Source organism: Gigantopelta aegis, unplaced genomic scaffold, assembly GCF_016097555.1.
Source record: "Gigantopelta aegis isolate Gae_Host unplaced genomic scaffold, Gae_host_genome scaffold16, whole genome shotgun sequence".
In the NCBI taxonomy this organism is placed as follows: Eukaryota; Metazoa; Mollusca; class Gastropoda; order Neomphalida; family Peltospiridae; genus Gigantopelta; species Gigantopelta aegis.
Genome location: NW_024537367.1, coordinates 54,978 through 73,831, shown reverse-complemented (window position 1 = coordinate 73,831; position 18,854 = coordinate 54,978). Strand labels below are relative to the sequence as shown.

At 36.7% G+C, this 18,854-nt stretch overlaps 1 long non-coding RNA gene across 1 annotated transcript; it reads left to right on the top strand.

The window, feature by feature from the left end:
- Positions 1-236: 236 nt before the first annotated feature.
- On the top strand, positions 237-1,643 carry LOC121367200. Its single transcript, XR_005957344.1, has 3 exons — positions 237-589; positions 950-1,011; positions 1,600-1,643. It is a non-coding gene; the product is annotated as an uncharacterized LOC121367200 (long non-coding RNA).
- The last annotated feature ends 17,211 nt before the right edge of the window (positions 1,644-18,854 follow it).

Here is an 18,854-nt window from a genome sequence, read left to right as displayed (position 1 = left end):
GACGTCTGGTACGTACAGCTTGGTCGCGTGCAGGCAGGTGTGTAAACAAAATGTATTGTAAACTATGTACCGGCCGAATCGAGGTCACGGATTCTTGCTTTTTGTTTTGTTTTTTTGTATTGACAGTATTGTCATTGGTTTGGCTTATAATAAGTACCTCTTTAGTCAACTGTGCCACAAACGGAAAGTCCACATGTGAGATGGATATCACTGTTGTGAAGTGTTTGTAACGGGGACTAAATATTTGGCCGTTTGTATATAAATAACATATTTTATCTATTACTATTAATATTTATTTTAGGATTCAATTTATTTTATTATAGGATATTCTCAATCTGCATTGAGAATATCGTATTGGTGCATTAGACAAAGCCTTTTATGGTTGTTTCTCACCATACTGGCTGGGGACGAGCCATTGGTTGATACTATCCAATGGTTATGTGTATTTGGTGTCACGTGGTCGTGAGTCAGGTCCGTGCAGCGCTGAGTGTAGACAGTGACACAACACGTTATATACTTACGACTTGCAGTTGCCTTTTCCTTTTCCTGAGCCTTTCGTTATCTTCAGACTTCCTTTTGGCACTTACAGGTTTGACTAATATGCATGTATTAATTGTTATGTTTATCTCATTATTTTAGATATATGTAAATGTAATACATAATGTGGAAAAGTGTTTAAACGTCCATAATTAATGCTAGGTAAATACGTTTTAAATATTGAATTCACTAAAACACACTAAACAAATAAATATATATATGGACGAGTTAACTTTATAAACAGTAATAAAGTAAAGGTGTTGGATATATACTATTAAACGTATAAATATAGATAGAGGCGCAAGTTAATTGTATAAACAGAATTAGTGATTAGCGTTGGATGAGATGTCTAATTGCTGTAGTTTTATTATCCATTTGAGTGGTAGCTTATATTTTACCCATTTATTCACAGGATGAAGCCCACGTATATGTAATAGTGTTATCATCCTATACGGTTCATCGCCCACAGCGAAGGTGTGTAGTAGTAGTAGTATTGTCTATTTCTTTATTACATGCAATTCTTGCAGCGAAGGTGTTTCACGTGCGTCTTGACCAACGTACGTGACTTGTTTCACCTGTGCTGTAACCGAGTATTTTATGTATATATATATTATTGTTTTTTTTAAATCGATTGTTCCAGTTTGTATTCTGTAATGGTCTTTATTTTAATGTTTGTCATACAAACCCGAACGTTATTGTTTTATATTGACAGCATTTGAAATGGGGAAGTTGTTTATTTTGTAATCGAGTAACGTTGGCAATAATGTTGCCAAGTCTTTACTGCTTTGTGGTATTTTGTTTGTTTGTATAATCGCATTTAATTATCTTAAATGCATGTACTTATTTTTGATGATTGTTTTTAGCACTAACGTCGCCGAAACGTATATGTATATTTTTGAAGGAAAGTATTATGCCAGTAACTTGGCATAATTGTGTGATAATGGTTTAAATGAGTATATATATTGCTATGTAATGACATTTGTAATTTATTTTTATGATTAAGTCGAGGTTGTTAATTATTGTTATTATCAGTGTATTTATCGTTTGTAATTATTTTTACAGAACCACGCGTATGGTGTGATCGAGAGAATAAACCCTCGAACCCTTCCCAGCCTTGTTGTGTTTCTTTTGGGGGAATACTTTCCAGTAGGCTACATGTTTGCAAGGTCATCCGTAGACATAAGCAAAACGTATTGTAAGCTATTAAGTGTATCTAATATAAATATGATCAAGCCTTCACTGCACCTCTACCTGAGATCATAAGATCTGATAAAGGCCGTGAATTCAATAACAATAACGTGAAATCTTATTTGAAAAGCAAAGGTATAACATACTACGTCACTCAAAATGAAACCAAAGCTTCCTATGCTGAGCGAGTCATACGAACTCTTAAAGTTGCTATGTACAGATATTTTACTTACAAACAGACTTATCATTACCTGGATATTCTCCAAGATCTAGTAGTTGGTTATAATCATAGACCACACAGGTCATTAAACCAACGATCCCCTTCAGACATAGATGAGGGAAATGAAGCTACTGTGTGGAAAGAACAGTACATTGATCCTTTGAAAACAGTCTAAAACTAAAAGGAAACCTTTTAAATTCAAACTGAGAGACCAAGTGAGAATGTCATTTCAACGAGATTATCAAGAAAAGTGGACAGAAGAAATATTTATCATTAAGAGGAGATACTATAGAGATGGGTTTCCCATCTACCAGTTGGAAGATTACGCAGGCGATTCCATTCAAGGTACTTTCTATGAAAATGAGTTACAACAAGTTTTTAAAACAAATGATAGCATTTGGAATGTGGAGAAAGTGCTTAAGCAAAGAAAGAGGAGAGGAGAAAACGAGGTGTTTGTCAAGTGGATGGGCTACCCTAAAAAGTTCAACAGTTGGATACCAGAAACAGATCTTCAGCAAGTATAAATAGTAACACTTCTTAATCGATCACCAATGTTCGAAGTTAGATGTGACTATAAAGGGAGAAACAACCAATTAGTATTCATTATGATTTCTGATGTCATGGTGTCAACACCTATTTAAAAGATGTATCAGTGTCATATTTGCATTAAAAAATATGTCTGGCCCCATGACCTGTCTCGTCATATACAGACTAAACATGACAAAATAAGACAATCTTTTTCACCAGTGGCAGCAGCAGCAGTAGCATCTATACCGTCAGCAGCAGCAGCAGCAGCAGCAGCAGCAGCATCTATACCGTCAGCAGCAGCAGCAGCAGCAATACCACCACTGACAGCATCAGCGATACCACCATCGGCAGCAGCAGCAATACCACCACCACCGCTAGGTCAACAGATATCAGGTCCACTTGAAAAAGAAGTGCCTTTTCAGTTTACCATACCTTCCAATGCTGTTTTCGTGGGTCCTAGTGGATGTGGCAAGACTATGTTTATGTATCATATTCTCAAGTGTGGACTCATCAAGCCAACACCTTGAGAGTAGAGAATAGAGGATGAGAGGGCATGTAGTTGCTTGTGTCAAACAAGTCGGCATGTTTATGAAAATCAGAATAGACATCTTCTGTTTCTATCTCATAACACAGTGAATCTGTGTCTGTGAACAGAAGCTGAACTTTATTTTTATACTTTGCTTTCATAAAATCATAGTGAAATTCATACATAACAATTTTAGACATGTCTAGAATTGAAAAGCCGGCATAGATAGGTTGGTTGAGAAAGATAGTGGCTTTCTTGAGGTGAACTGCAGCCAAATCGGGGTTGAAGATTTTAAACCCTTCAAATGTAGGTTTAGCGCAGAGTTTCTTTAAACGTTTCTTGGAATTGATAAGCTCCACATTCACGTGTTTTCTCACATTCATCATGCTCACCTCAAGAAAGCCACTATCTTTCTCAAGAATTGATGGTTCTTTTATAGGTTGTTGAGAAACACTGTTACTAGTACTAAGAACATTGGGTTTAAGTCTTTCATTCTCAGAGGTAGAAGGTCCTCTATTCTCTACTCTCAATGTCAAAGTTTTAGGTAAAATGAAGGACCAGCTCGCGGGATCTGTCATGGAAGAGTTTGTAGGTCTTAGACCGAAAATGTATTCAGTCTTGTATGAGGGGAAAGAAAAAACCCAGCTAAAGGTGTTAGCAAAACTGTGATCAAAAAGATTCTGAGGCACAACTTGTATAAGAAATGTCTGTTTGAACATTCCCAACTGAGACATAACATGAATAATATTCAGAGTGTGAATCATCAGCTGTACAGTGTAGTCACCAACAAGATAAGTGTATCTCCATACGATGACAAGCGCTATGTCCTTGAAGATGGAATCCATACTCTAGCCCATGGACACTACCGTACTCATACTAGAATCATTGATTAAGCTATAGACCACATGTGCATAATATTGTCTATTGTAAATGAGAACCACTTCATACCTTATAATGGTTTTTATGTATGCATATATGTTAACCTTTTTTATGTTGCCTTCTTAATAAAATAGATTTTGTTCAAAATGTTTAATCTTGTAATAAACTAACTTGTTCAATACCTTTTTTGTTTGTTTTATTTAACTTTAATACAATAAATAAATAACAAGAGAAATGATTCATTACTACAATGTATTTTATTTCTATCAACATACATATATTATGATACTTGTCAAGGATAAAGAGAAACTCTTGACTGTATCTTACATATAAATATATACAAAACTATTTATTCAGTGTCTGTATCATCGTCATTTTCTTCTTCTTGATCACTGACTAAGTCCTCAGCTTCAGCAAAATCTATCTGGGACAGTATATCTTTGACATTTGGTTTCATCCACAATTCAATCTTGGTAGAGATTACAACCGGGTCCGTCTCGGGGTCCATATTCTTCACTTTAGACAGTATGGTTTTGAATAAGGGTGCTTCACTGAAATAAGTCACAAACTGTAGGGCTCGAACCATTCTGTCAATGAAAGTTTTTTCCCAACATTTTTGTAACTTCCTTTCAATCCATCTTTCAGATTTGCCTTGATCTTCATAAGTTTCTTTCTTTGCCTGAATGCTTTCTATACAGGTTTTCAAGGTCAACTTCCACATCTCTGTCAGACCTGCAGCTTCCCATTATGTGTACACCGCTTTGGAATCTTTAACATCGGTATTGATAGGTTCGTCATCTAGTTTGGCTCGTTTTCGTAAAGGCTGACCCCGATTTTCGGGGCACCAAGTTCTTACATGGCGTTAAAGATCATGGTTGTTCTGAAACAAAATACCGCATTCGTCACAGGAAGACATGTTGATAACTGTATCAATATCCTCAGTGTCACTATAATTAAATTCTCTACCTACGTCTAAAGTGTTGTGTTTGATGTTCACAGGATGACTGTTACTATTCAACTGAGGAGATTCCAGAATTGATGGTTCTTTTATAGGTTGTTGAGAAACACTGTTACTAGTACTAAGAACATTGGGTTTAAGTCTTTCATTCTCAGAGGTAGAAGGTCGTAAGTCAATAGTCAGATACCCATAAGGTTGTTGAACAGCTGCTTCATACACAGACATAAAACGATCAGTGCTGTTGGGATAAATTCTTCTCGCAAACAAGTTCACTTGTTGCCTATCTACGGGTGAATTAAACAGAGTCACAAAATGTGAATTTAGAGCAATGTCACGTGACTCCTTGCCTCTCGGAAACAAATTTTGAAGTAGTAGAAAATTAATTACATTCTTGTGATGTGAGGTTCTTGTATACAGTTGAGAAATACGTTTGTCATCCTTGGCTTCGGTCATGTGATCATCCAGAATTAAAACATTGTTGTTGCGTGCATCAAAGAAAGTATCATCATGTAGGTTGTAGGGGATACCTTTCACAAACTGAACTTGGGGCATGGTCTCACGAATAGTATCATAAAGAGGCTGCCACTCGGTGTAACACCATACAATGTTGTTAGGTGTTGGCTTGATGAGTCCACTCTTGAGAATATGATACATAAACATAGTCTTGCCACATCCACTCGGACCCACGAAAACAGCATTGGAAGGTATGGTAAACTGAAAAGGCACTTCTTTTTCAAGTGGACCTGATATCTGTTGACCTAGCGGTGGTGGTGGTATTGCTGCTGCTGCCGATGGTGGTATCGCTGATGCTGTCAGTGGTGGTATTGCTGCTGCTGCTGATGGTATAGATGCTGCTGCTGCTGATGATGATGATGGTATAGATACTGCTGCTGCTGCTGCTGCTGACGGTACAGATGCTACTGCTGCTGCTGCCACTGGTGAAAAAGATTGTCTTATTTTGTCATGTTTAGTCTGTATATGACGAGACAGGTCATGGGGCCAGACATATTTTTTAATGCAAATATGACACTGATACATCTTTTAAATAGGTGTTTGACACCATGACATCAGAAATCCTAATGAATACTAATTGGGTTGTTTCTCCCTTTATAGTCCACATCTAACTTCGAACATTGGTGATCGATTAAGAAGTGGTACTATTTTATACTGCTGTGAAGATCTGTTTCTGGTATCCAACTGTTGAACTTTTTTTTAGGGTAGCGACATCCACTTGCACCAACACCTTTTTTCTCCTCTCCTCTTTTCTTTGCTTAAGCACTTTATCCCATATTCCAAATGCTATCATTTGTTTTTGAAAACTTGTTGTTACTCACTTCTGAATCATTTTCATAGAAAGTACCTTGAATGGAATCGCCTGCGTAATCTTCCAATGGTAGTATGGGAAAACCATCTCTATAGTATTTCCCCTTAATGATAAAATATTTCTTCAGTCCACTTTTCTTGATAATCTCGTTGAAAAGTGTATCTCCAAATGAGACCATTCTCACTTGGTCTCCCAGTTTGAATTTAAAAGGTGTCCTTTTAGTTTTAGACTTTGTTTTCAAAGATCAATGTACTGTTCTTTCCACACATTAGCTTTCATTTCCCTCATCTATGTCTGAAGGAGATCGTTGGTTTTAATGACCTGTGTGGTCTATGATTATAACCATCTACTAGATCTTGGAGAATATCCAGGTAATGATAAGTCTGTTTGTAAGTAAATATCTGTACATAGCAACTTTAAGAGTTCGTATGACTCGCTCAGCATAGGAAAGCTTTGGTTTCATTTTGAGTGACGTAGTATGTAGTTAGACCTTGCTTTTCAAAATAAGATTTCACGTTATTGTTATTGAATTCACGGCCTTTATACAGATTCTTAATGATCCTCAGGTAGAGGGGCAGTAGTGGAAAATATGTTTTTCAGTCCTGTAATCACAGATTCGGGTGTTTTGTTTTTTTAATGGTTCAACCCACCAGGTATCCTTGTAAATACATTGACAGCGATCAACAGGAATTTCACACTATTATTATCCGAAGAAAAGATTAGACACATCAGCTAAGTCAAACATCCCATCGGGAATTCAATCCAGTCCGCCACGAGTCTGTTTCTTTTGAATTTGTAGCGCAACGATCTCTGAAGTGAGTAAGCGTCTTGGGAACTAGCCACTGCTTGATATGGTTAAAGCTTAATGTCAAATTTACCCTTTCTTTTTCACAATGCGAATACAGTTTTTTATTTACTCCCGAAAAGGAAGCTGGATGTTTTGAATTATAAATAAATATCTGACAAATACATCCCTTCCACACCTTCAGTGGGCATGGTTTGGGATTAAAATGAAATTAAAAACGAAGGCTTGATCATATTTTATATTAGATACACTTTAATAGACTATACAATCTACGTTTTTTGCTTATGTCTACGGATGACCCTTGCAAAACACTTCAGAAATAGTGAATCCATCCCTCACATGTGGAACTTTCCGTTTGATGGCCACACAGTTGACTAAAGAGGTACGTTTGGCCTTATTATAAGCTAAACCAGCATTGACATACTGTTCCAATACAAAATGGAAAAGAAACAAAAAAAGCAAGACGAATCCGTGACCTCGATTCGGCCGGTACATAGTTTACAATCCCATTTTAGTTTTACACACCTTGCCTGCACGCGACCAAGCGTACGTACCAGACGTCAGCCTTTAAGAAAAGGTGACCATGTTTCCCCATATAATGTTTGCATTACAACTTCATTTGCACAGATCGCTCCGTAATACGTTCCACTCTCATTATTATCCTTGGCAATGTAAACACAAAAGCGTTATTATTTGGTTTAAACAAACGGCTGTATTAATTGCGCTATTTAACCAGTACGCTGGCAAAAACAGTAAAGTGCATACACTACAAACAGTGACCTGGTTTTCGGCCGATAGCGTTGTATTTACTACAGCGTGCCCCTGATCTGACCTAGTCATCTGACGCGGTACTTATTTATAGAAACAATAGCATAGTGCACCACACCATGACCCTAATGGTCTAAAAATAGACGGCGCCTGGCGCCTTTGGCGTTTCAAGGCCACCCTTCTCATCATCACCCCCTTACAGGTAACGCGTATATGTCAAAACAGCTGGCTATCTGTCAAACTCTCAACGGGCAAAGTTCCCCGAATCACCGCCCCCTGGGAAAGGCGTTGTACCATTACCACTAGTGGATATAAATAATTGTTTGGAGGATATGAGACGACCCCTCAAGTCAAGACGGTTAAATTTGTTCAAAAAGGGCGAAAATCTCAAAAATCGTGATCTCTTGTTGGGTGAATTCCACCACTTGTGATAGCCAAGAAATCCGAGATCGGTAGGAGCCCGTCCCAAAGGGTCCCACTTTCGCAGAAATACTGGCTTTGTTTTTGTACTGGATAAGCCCCGCGGTTAGTTGGAAACCAATACGGCGTGCGGCGTCATATTATGTCACCAAAACGGAATTGGAATTTTCTGTTCTATATGCTTAAATAATAATAAAAATTCCGGATACGGCCGCTTTAACTGAAAACTGTGGAACCCTTTTACACAATTCCCCTTGCATTCATAAAGTGACTTCCATGGATCATATGCGTACCTCTGTGTTTATACCACAAGTAGCCGATGGTCTTTTTGTTGTAGACATTCCATAAATGGTTAATTCATGCCTTCTTTCATTCATGGTATTGGGACGATGTACGAGATCGTGCGAAAAAAAGTTTTAAAATGATAAACAGTCGTAGGGGGGTCATTGACAGTTTTAAAATTAAGTATATAGAAAACGCGAAAATGGTTGTCTTTACAACGATCCCTTATTAATAATAACCATCCTGTCTAAGGCATTTTGTTTTCTCTCTGGTAATCAGCTTTGATAGAGATTTTATTTAGGATTAGTGGAAAATGTCATTGGTGTTACCTGTCCCTAGCACAACAATACACATAACATGCACTGTTAAAATATATAACAGAAGACATAACACTGACTAACTTTAATGTAATACGTACTGATGGCTGACTTATTCAATAAAAAAGGAATCTTGTAAATATTTTCCGTATTAAAAAGATGGTGGGTAATATAAGCTTGTCCCTGAATTTTTGTCATTGGTGTTACTGTATATACTTATGAAAAAACTAAAAAAATGCTCTCTGAATGAAACATTCCACCGGTAGATATTGGCCATCAAACTTATTTGTAAAAATCAGTAGACGTATGAAGAATTCTGAATAGTTGAATAATGAATGTGTTGTCAAAATATAAAAGTAGGTTGATTCACAGTCATTTTCAGAAACTTTTTGTATGTTATTATAGACATCGTATGTCTGCTACAACATGCACTTTTTCTGTTTTCTCAACTGTTTCTTTGGAGAGCATAAATTAATTATTTATTTATTTTGTCATTGGTGTTTCCTGTCATTGGTGTTACCAGGTACTGAGTAACACCAATGACCATTAGTAACAGCAATGACAATGCGTTTTAATAAGATGCCCTTTTCCTCGTTTAGCATATTTTTAGGATGATTTGAAAATTAAAGGGCCATATGCAGCATAATAGTTGCATAATGGCACTTTGGGTAAAATAAATGTTTTGTTTGAATGTAAAGAGTATATCGCCAACGTCTCTAACTGCGTTATGCGTCCAGCTCCGTTCGGTTAGTTTTCTCGTGTACGGTTCGCGAAAGTACCTTCTGATTTGTTGTCGTCGGCTTGTCGTTCATTTATGAGCTTTTTATTCACAGTTTGTAAACATTTCCATTAGCAATAAAGTTCAGACAAGTAAGTATCTAAATACAAAACTTTACAACTCACTAAAACCATTAAGTTTACATTAGGCCGTCACATACCTCTACAGAAGTGTGTTTTTTTGTTAATAATTTCAGTTTGGTTTGACGTAAGAAGAAAAGTAAAAGTGGTTTGGAAACAAAACTAAACTACTATTTTTTATGTGTAAATTACAAATCAATCGGCTTAGAAATAAATAACATGTAGTAAATTCCATAGTCGTTTTTGTTTATTCCTTAAAATTACTGATGTCGGGCCCACTTGACTCGTAGAAATTGACTTAAAATGGAGGAAGATGAATTAACCTTTGGTGTCACAAGACCTCACAAGTGCCAGATCAACAAGGCCAATTTGTTTAAATTTTTTATAACTTTTAAGCCCCCTGTTAGAATTTGTTTTCAATTATTATATTCGATCTGCAAAAGGTATGCTTAATTTTTGTGCCTCGACTGTAGTGAATAGTAGACAAATAATCCATTCGTAACAATTGTAAATAATTTTGAGTGTATAAGTTCCGTTAATTAAAGGGACAGACCCTAGTTTTTAAACGCTACAGCATATGTTTCACTGTTAGAGTCGTTTAAATTATGATCACTGAAATCAAACGTTACTTACATTTTATTCTTTAGATTATCCATTTCCGTAGAACCGAAGTGTTTCTGATTATCCTGGTGTTTCTAATACCAAAAAATGCATTTTTCATAGTTTTAAAAACGCACATGCGTCTGAGAAGTAGCAGTTTATTGATTCGAGTTCTAGTCTATTTTTTAGTATAGGCTCTGGGGGGTAGTTCGCATACATTTCTCTTTTAGAGAGTTAACTTACATTTTCTTGTTCTATATGCTAAGGCATTCAGAAAAAGTTTGGGTAACACTTCCAGGTTAAGTACATTTTCTCAGCAGAGCACATTTATGATTTTGGCGTTGGCCGCCAAATGGCAAAAATGATGATATTGGAGTTTCATGCAATAAATAATTATTTGACACCCTTAAATGATTCATTTTGATTTATTTCAATTGCTTTTGTGTTACTAACTATATTTTAGCATTATTGATGGTCATAAACCTAGGTTTGGGGTATAAAATGACCTTATTTTATATATTTTTACTCGAAAATCGCATTTGAAAGTAGCTCAAAGTCTAATGGCTTCTCGGTCAACCAATACTGTAAGCAGAGTTCCGCAAATTGGCCAAACGTTTCTTCAATAAGTGCTCAGAGCAATATAGGTTTCAATTTCATACCTAGGGGTGCTGGATGATACCCATGGGGCCCATTGTATCCCTACCCCCAAAAATAAACACTTTTAGGGCATTTCGTCAAATGACCATATCTCCTAAAGTAAGTGTCACAAGAAGTTAATCTTTGTGTCTATAAATATGTTTTAACCAAACCAAATAAGTGATTGGTACCATTACTGTGATTTTTTGGAGTTGACCTAATTGGCATAATTTCCAGATGGCGTCCAAAATGGCCGCAGAATACTGATATGAGACATAACTTCGCATATAGAAGAACATTTCAAGTGACACTTAAAAAAAGAGTCAAATACACAAATTCTGCACCCCTCCTCCTCCCTACCTTATCCCAGATAATAATTAAAAAACCCATCCAATCAAAAAGTCCACATTAATAAAGAATGATGTTCAATCATTAAAAACATCAGGCCTATACGTGGTGTTTAATATAGTACAAATGAACCTTTCATGAATTATCATTATTTATCATTGATAACTGTCCTAAATACTACTATTTAAAGATTACTTCATTATTAGTGCAAAAGTTTCAAACATGCCAAAATACAGCAGAACTCAAGCTAATCATATCAGACATTTTTTTTTTACATGAATTGAGTGATGGTTTCTTACACCAACAGAATTTGCAACATTTGACTTCAGCCATCCTGCAAGGGCAAATTGACCTGATACACTTATGACATGAGCATATGACTGACCAATTAACCTCGAGGGTTTTCTGCGATGTTGTAGGCATTAGTTGACCTTGGTCGTGCTCATAGCCACAATCTTGCGGTTTCAGTGATCCAACAGTTTCAGGGTTGAGATGGCTCTGCAAGGCATGCATGGTGGTGTGGGCATTATATAACGCGCGCTGGATATGAGGCAGAATACCATGACTGGTCGGGGACAGGTTGTCGAGAAAGCTGCCTTTACTGAAATCTAAAACCTGCATGGAGGTCACAGACATTTGTGGTATCTCAACACCTTCACCAAATAATGCTCAGCATTGCGAATCATGGCTGTAGAGAGGGTTGAATATCTCCCAAAGTTTTTGAGAAACTTCTCCAGTTCTGCTTTCAAAGCTGCCTTCTTCATACCAACTTTACTGGTGATGAGACACCCTGTAAGGCTGTACAAAGCTGGGAATACTGTACAGTGCTGACGACCCAGGAGGTCGAACAAAATATGAAGAGACACACACCTACCGAGTGGAATCTCCCACTCCAGTTCGTACCCACAGCTCGTCATGGTCGTGTTGCAGAAATACGGGGATATGGTAAAGCAGGGCGACAATTATATCTGTATCACTGGACACATACTTTGTGTTCTGCCTCAAGAGAATCCAAGACATGAATGGGTATACGAAGATCAGCTTCTTCAAATGATGATAGGAAGGTGGGCCAGAATCTTTTTCTTTGTCTATGTGAAAACCATGAAACACCATGCCAGCTCTTATCTTTTCCTTGTTACCCTGATCGGAACTAGTAAAGTGGCGTTATTGCCAAGATTCAGAAGTATTTTCCACGATAATGACGAATTTAGAATTTTAGTTTCTCCAGAAGAAGACTTCTTCTTGTTTGAAGGCCAGAACATTTCCTCCTATTTTGGTAGAGGTGGGTTGGTCATCATATCGTTGTCACTGAACAGGAGAGGAGACGGTGTGACGTCATATTTCAAAAGGTCCTTTGTTGTGAGGCCACGATCACGGGCGATTTCAATCATTTTCTTCACAATATTCACCTCCTTCGCTATCTTCGTAATTGTTTGCTGTGGCTTGTTTCTGGTGGTTTTCATTATTTTGAGATTCAACAACGGGATGATGACCAGCCCAGAGAAAAGCCCACTACTCAAAGAGTTATGCTAAAGTCACATATCCACCGGGTCCTGTACACATTTTTCTACCTACTGCGGATTTCTAAAATTTCGGAAAATCGGGGGTATTGCAGGGGTCTGCGGCATCCATGTGTAGCAGCAACATATTCAGCGGGGCCCGTGTGGTGCCTTTTGAGGTTTTCTCAACTCCAATCGCAAGGCGCCTGTGGGATAATCTTACGGACGCCGCACGGCAGTCGGACAGGAGCCATGAGATACCCGATTTTTACACATCGTACGGGGCTCGTAAGAGACTCGCACGGATATCGTAAGATACGCGTACGATGGTCTTAGAAATCGTACGGTTGCCGTACAATTTGAGAGGTCCGAAATTAAGTGCCATCCGTACGGATGTTGCGGCGGCCATACTGGGCCCGTGCAATGCTGTATACAACGTGTCTACGGGTTTACGGCCAATAAAAAATTCTATGACACTTCGGGAACTTTTAACTCCACGCTAAAAGTTGCCGTACTCATCAACAAGATCACAGATTTGAGATACACCTTTCCCAAGCCATTTCTTTTTTTAAAAACTTTTTAACTTTAACCGCATTTAATAATTTATACAAATTAAATGCATCTTTTTTAGAGTATCAAGGAGTTATTAACTCACTTAAGGCTTACCTTAGGAAGACGAAACTGAATATAATAGAAACAAATATTCCTTTAGATGATTCTCCTGTTCAACGAAAACTTTGTTCTATCAGAAATGGCTCAAAACTATATTATTACACACTTGTAACTTCTGAAAAGCCAAATTCTGCAATATCAAAATGGCAAAATTATTTTATTTCAGACCTTAATTGGCACACTATTTATTTAAAACCATTTATAACCACGCAAGAAATAAAACTTAGAAGGTTCCAATATAGAATACTTCATAGAATATTAACTACTAATAGTTTTTCGCATATAAATTAAAATTAATTGACAGTGAAACGTGTACGTTTTGTCATGAAGGAAAAGAATCTATAGTGCATTTATTTTGGGAATGTAAAAATTGTTCAGAACTTTTGGAATGATTATTTAAATTGGTTATCAAACTCATGTAAGCATATATGTAATTTAAAGCTTTCTCTTGAGCTAGTGATATTTGGATGTAAAGATCATATTAAAACAGAATGTTTTTGACCTGCTACTATTATTAGCTAAATATTTTATATATAAATGTAAAGTGCAAAGGGTCCAATTAAATATTATACACTTCCAAAACGAAGCTAAACAAAGATATAAAGTAGAAAAATGTATTTATCTTAGTAAGAACAATCTTAATAAATTCTTCACCAAGTGGTCAGTGTATTATTCTCTCTTTGAACAGACCTAATTTTTGTAACTTTCCTTGTGCATCGTCTTGTTCCCAGCGGTCCACGCATTAATAATGTAGCTACATACATATGTATGTGTGTGTATGTGTGTGTGGTGTGTGTGTGTGTGTGTATATATATATATATATATATATATATATATATATATATATATATATATATATATATATATATATATATATATATATATATATATATATATATCATGTGCGTATTTTAAATATTTATGTACATCGTTCATAGAATGGAAAAGGATGAAAGTGTGTTGTTTTTTGCGTGAGAGAAAGATAAATGGATAGCTACATTGATTAGATATGTAGAGAGAGAGAGAGAGAGAGAGAGAGAGAGAGAGAGAGAGAGAGAGAGGGGCGCAGGGATGGAGAGGGGGTGGGGGTGGGGTTTGCAAGCCAGTACCCTAAAGTATTATATTATGTTGTTTTATTATTTTTATGTACACAACCCATGTTTTACCCTTGGCATGTGTTGTTCTAATTGTAAACAAGGGGCTGGCAATAAAACGTGTAAAAAAAAAAAAAAAAAAAAAATCGCTAAAAGCTTCCGATGCGCCCTACGGCGAGGAAAGAATGCCAAGGCTCCCGCAGGATAGCCACAGCACCCTTGCCGCAGCCATGAGAATTTGCCAATTTTCCCAGAAATTTGGGCCCGTACGGGCGCCTTATCCCAAATTGGTGAATATGTGACTGTAACATCAGAGACTCATCTCAAGACCGAGGACTATGAATATAAACATCAGAGAAACTTGTCATTTGTTATAGATATCATTACCACTATTCGTAAGATTCGTTTTACTGGCCTTTCCAAATGTCAGGATCTCCTCTGAGTTTTCATGTCATTTTCTGATGTTTGTCGTCAGTTTGGCCGATGTAACTATGTGTTCGACCTGTACTTAGATGACCCGTCAGTAAAGGACAATGAGAGAAGGAAGCGTACCAATACTGTACCAATTGAACACAGTTCCATCGAACCAGGAACACCTCTTCCAAAACAGACTTTCTGGCGTTCAAACAACAACAGACTTCTTCTGTCTTCTGGAGAAACTAATCTGTCGTCATCTTCGTGGAAATACTTCTGAATCTCGGCAATACTCCATTGCACTCTACCAGGTAACAAGAAAAGATATTCAGCCCTCTCTACAGCCATGATTCACAATGCTGAGCATTATTTGGTGAAGGTGCTGAGATACCACAAATGTTATACCACAAATGTCTGTGACCTCCATGCAGGTTTTAGATTTCAGTAAAGGCAGCTCTCTCGACAACCTGCCCCCGACCAGTCATGGTATTCTGCCTCATATCCAGCGTGCGTTCTATAATGCCCACACCACCATGCATGCCTTGCAGAGCCATTTCAACCCTGAAACTGTTGGATCACTGAAACCGCAAGATTGTGGCTATGACAACGACCAAGGTCAATTAATGGCTGCAACATTGTAGAAAACCCTCGAGGTTAATTGGTCAGTCATATCCTCATGTATGGATAGGAGTATCAGTTCAATTTGCCCTTGCAGGATGGCTGAGGTCAAATGTTGCAAATTCTGTTGGTGTAAGAAAACATCACTCAATTCTTGTAAAAAATGTAATTGTCTGATAAGATTAGCTTGAGTTCTGCAGTATTTTGGTATGTTTGAAACTTTTACACTAATAAGGTAGTAATCTCACTTGAAATGTTCTTCTGTATGCGAAGTCACGTCTAATTCTGTATTCCGCAGCCATTTTGGACACCATCTTGGAATTATGCTAATTAGGTCAACTCCAAAAAAATCACAGTAATGGTACCAATCAATTTTTTGGGGATCAAAACATATTTATAGACACAAAGATTAACTTCTTATGACATTTACTTTAGGAGATATGGTCATTTGACGAAATGCCCTAAAAGTGTTTATTTTAGGGGGTAGGGATACAATGGGCCCCATGGGTATCATCCAGCAACCCAAGGTATCAACATAAAACCTGTATAATGCTAAAATATAGTTAGTAACACAAAAGCAATTGAAACAAATCAAAATGAATCATTTAAGGGTGTCAAATAATTATTTATTGCATGAAACTCTAATATCGTCAGTTTAGGCTTTTGGCGGCCAACCAAAAATCATAAATGTGCTCTGCTGAGTTATCCAAACGTTTTCTGAAGACCTTGACATATAGAACAAGAAAATGTAAGTTAACTCTCTAAAAGAGAAATGTATGCGAACGAACTACCCCCCCCCCCCCCCCCCCCCCCCCAGAGCCTATACTAAAAAATAGACTAGAACTTCTCAGACGCACGTGCGTTTTTAAAACTATGAAAAATGCATTTTTTGGTATTACAAACACCAGGATAATCAGAAACACTTCGGTTCTACGGAAATGGATAATCTAAAGAATAAAATATAAGTAACGTTTGATTTCAGTGATCATAATTTAAACGACTCTAACAGTGAAACATATGCTGTAGCGTTTAAAAACTAGGGTCTGTCCCTTTAATTAACGGAACTTATACACTCAAAATTATTTACAATTGTTACGAATGGATTATTTGTCTACTATTCACTACAGTCGAGGCACAAAAATTAAGCATACCTTTTGCAGATCGAATATAATAATTGAAAACAAATTCTAACAGGGGGCTTAAAAGTTATAAAAAATTTAAACAAATTGGCCTTGTTGATCTGGCACTTGTGAGGTCTTGTGACACCAAAGGTTAATTCATCTTCCTCCATTTTAAGTCAATTTCTACGATATATATATATTTGTGTTTTCACCCCAAGCGCGTATATAGGCGAAGGTTTTGGATGTATCCCCCCACCCCCATAAACTTCGTTCGCAACAGTCTAGACCCTCACCCACCCCTGCTGAAATTCGTGTACACGTGCCTGAACACATAGTTAAAATAAAATAAAAAAGCAACCAGACTGTACAGTTACTTGTGTTATAGGTAGTACTAAATCAAATGACTTCCGGCTGGGTCAAAGTTGGAGGTGCAGCGAACTTTTGATAGAGAAGTTAACACAACTAGTCCAGTGATTGATGGTAAATGTGAGTGTGTTGGTTGTAAAATAAAAGAAGAGTTTTATCTGGGCTACCTTTTAGTTTAGATGCATTTAAAGAAGAATTAGTTAAGTTTAGTTTTGTTGTTTACTTTATTATGTGTGGAATAATCTTAATTTTTATTGTTTAATAGGCCATAAGGGAGATTAGTGTGCAGTGGCGTAGCCGGGGGGGGGGGGGGGGGGGGGGGATTTTTACCTTTTCGCTTATTAATAACATTAAAAAGGTTCCTGTGTCATATCCCACTACACAGGTGCACCCCCCCCCCCCATACAAAATCCTGTTTGTGGGGTACTTTGTTGTTTTTATTTTAAAATTATTTTAAAATTTTATTTTATTTATTATTATTATTATTATTATTATTAGTAGTAGTAGTAGTAGTAGTTACCAAAATAAACTTTGCATGTGGCACTTTGCTGATGGAGAATGCTATGAATTTGAATGTTTGTATACTACTTATAATGGATTCAAACACAGTAATGGTCTAATAGTCGGTGGAAAAGTGCAATATTTTAGGCCTTAAAAAAAATATGTTTCCGGGAATATGGGGATAAAAAATTAAATAGGGTATATCGATTTTCATTTATTTTATTTATATATATATTTTTAATTCATTTATTGTTCTTATTTTTAAAAACTGAATTCACCCCTTCGGGTTCAGATAAAATATTATGTTTATACCTACCTATTAATGAAAAAAATATACCCCCAAAATAGGGTCGGCCATTGTTTGTAGGTAAGGTCGGGTTCCCGAAAAAAACGTTTTTGTGTCTTACTGTAACTTCATGTTAAATTAATTTTTAGGTAAATTATATAATTTGTTTAATTAAAAAATAAAACAATAAACTGTAAGATGCATTCGTAGGCTAATAATAAAAATTCGAATTATTTACACCTCTAGATTAAATAGTGCCGTTCAGATTTAATCCATTCATTTGTCAGTAGTATTTTTGTGCTTAAAATGTTAACCTGTCAGCACTATGCTGTATATAATGTAGCTATGATACAGAGTGAAAATTAATTTTAACTTGTTTAGAAACACTCGTAATAAGATTACTTATTACTGTGACTAGTCCATTTCTCAGTAAATGTATACATGAAAGTATATTATAACTTTGAGCAGGGGGCATGCCTTCTCTCGGTCGTTTGATTGTTGCCTTTGAAAGACACGTTTCGAATAGCTTGTTATTGATTCATAGCTGACACCCTATGACCGCCATCTGTATGGGAAGGGCCTTCCTCCTTTGATTTCTGACGTGTCCTCTTCAGATATGCATTTGGGGATCGCATTTTAAAATATGACTGGTAGAAAATTTTAAAAGTAAACATCCACTTTTTAATTTAATAAAATGAATTGAAAACATCAAAATAAAAGTTTAAATAGTAAAATTAATTTTAGTTAACAAAACTTCTTTAAAAAACATGCGTTGAAAACCATACATCACGTCAAAGTTAGAGATCAATAATAAATATATTATGTAACGAATATGCTCTACTAACACCCAGTTGCCCTTAGTGTGGTCAAACATTATTGGTTTTCCCAGGTTTCAAACATCCCAGGAAATCTCCAAAATCCTTCATATAGAATATGGGCCTTTCGTTCTCTTCAGAATATCTTTTACGTGTAACTTCATATATCTTCCTTACTGGACGGGGTGTGTCCTTTCTACTACCCCCTACCCCGTCAACCAACCGCCGTATCTCACAATACACACACAGCTTTAAATTTCATGTGTTGAAGTAG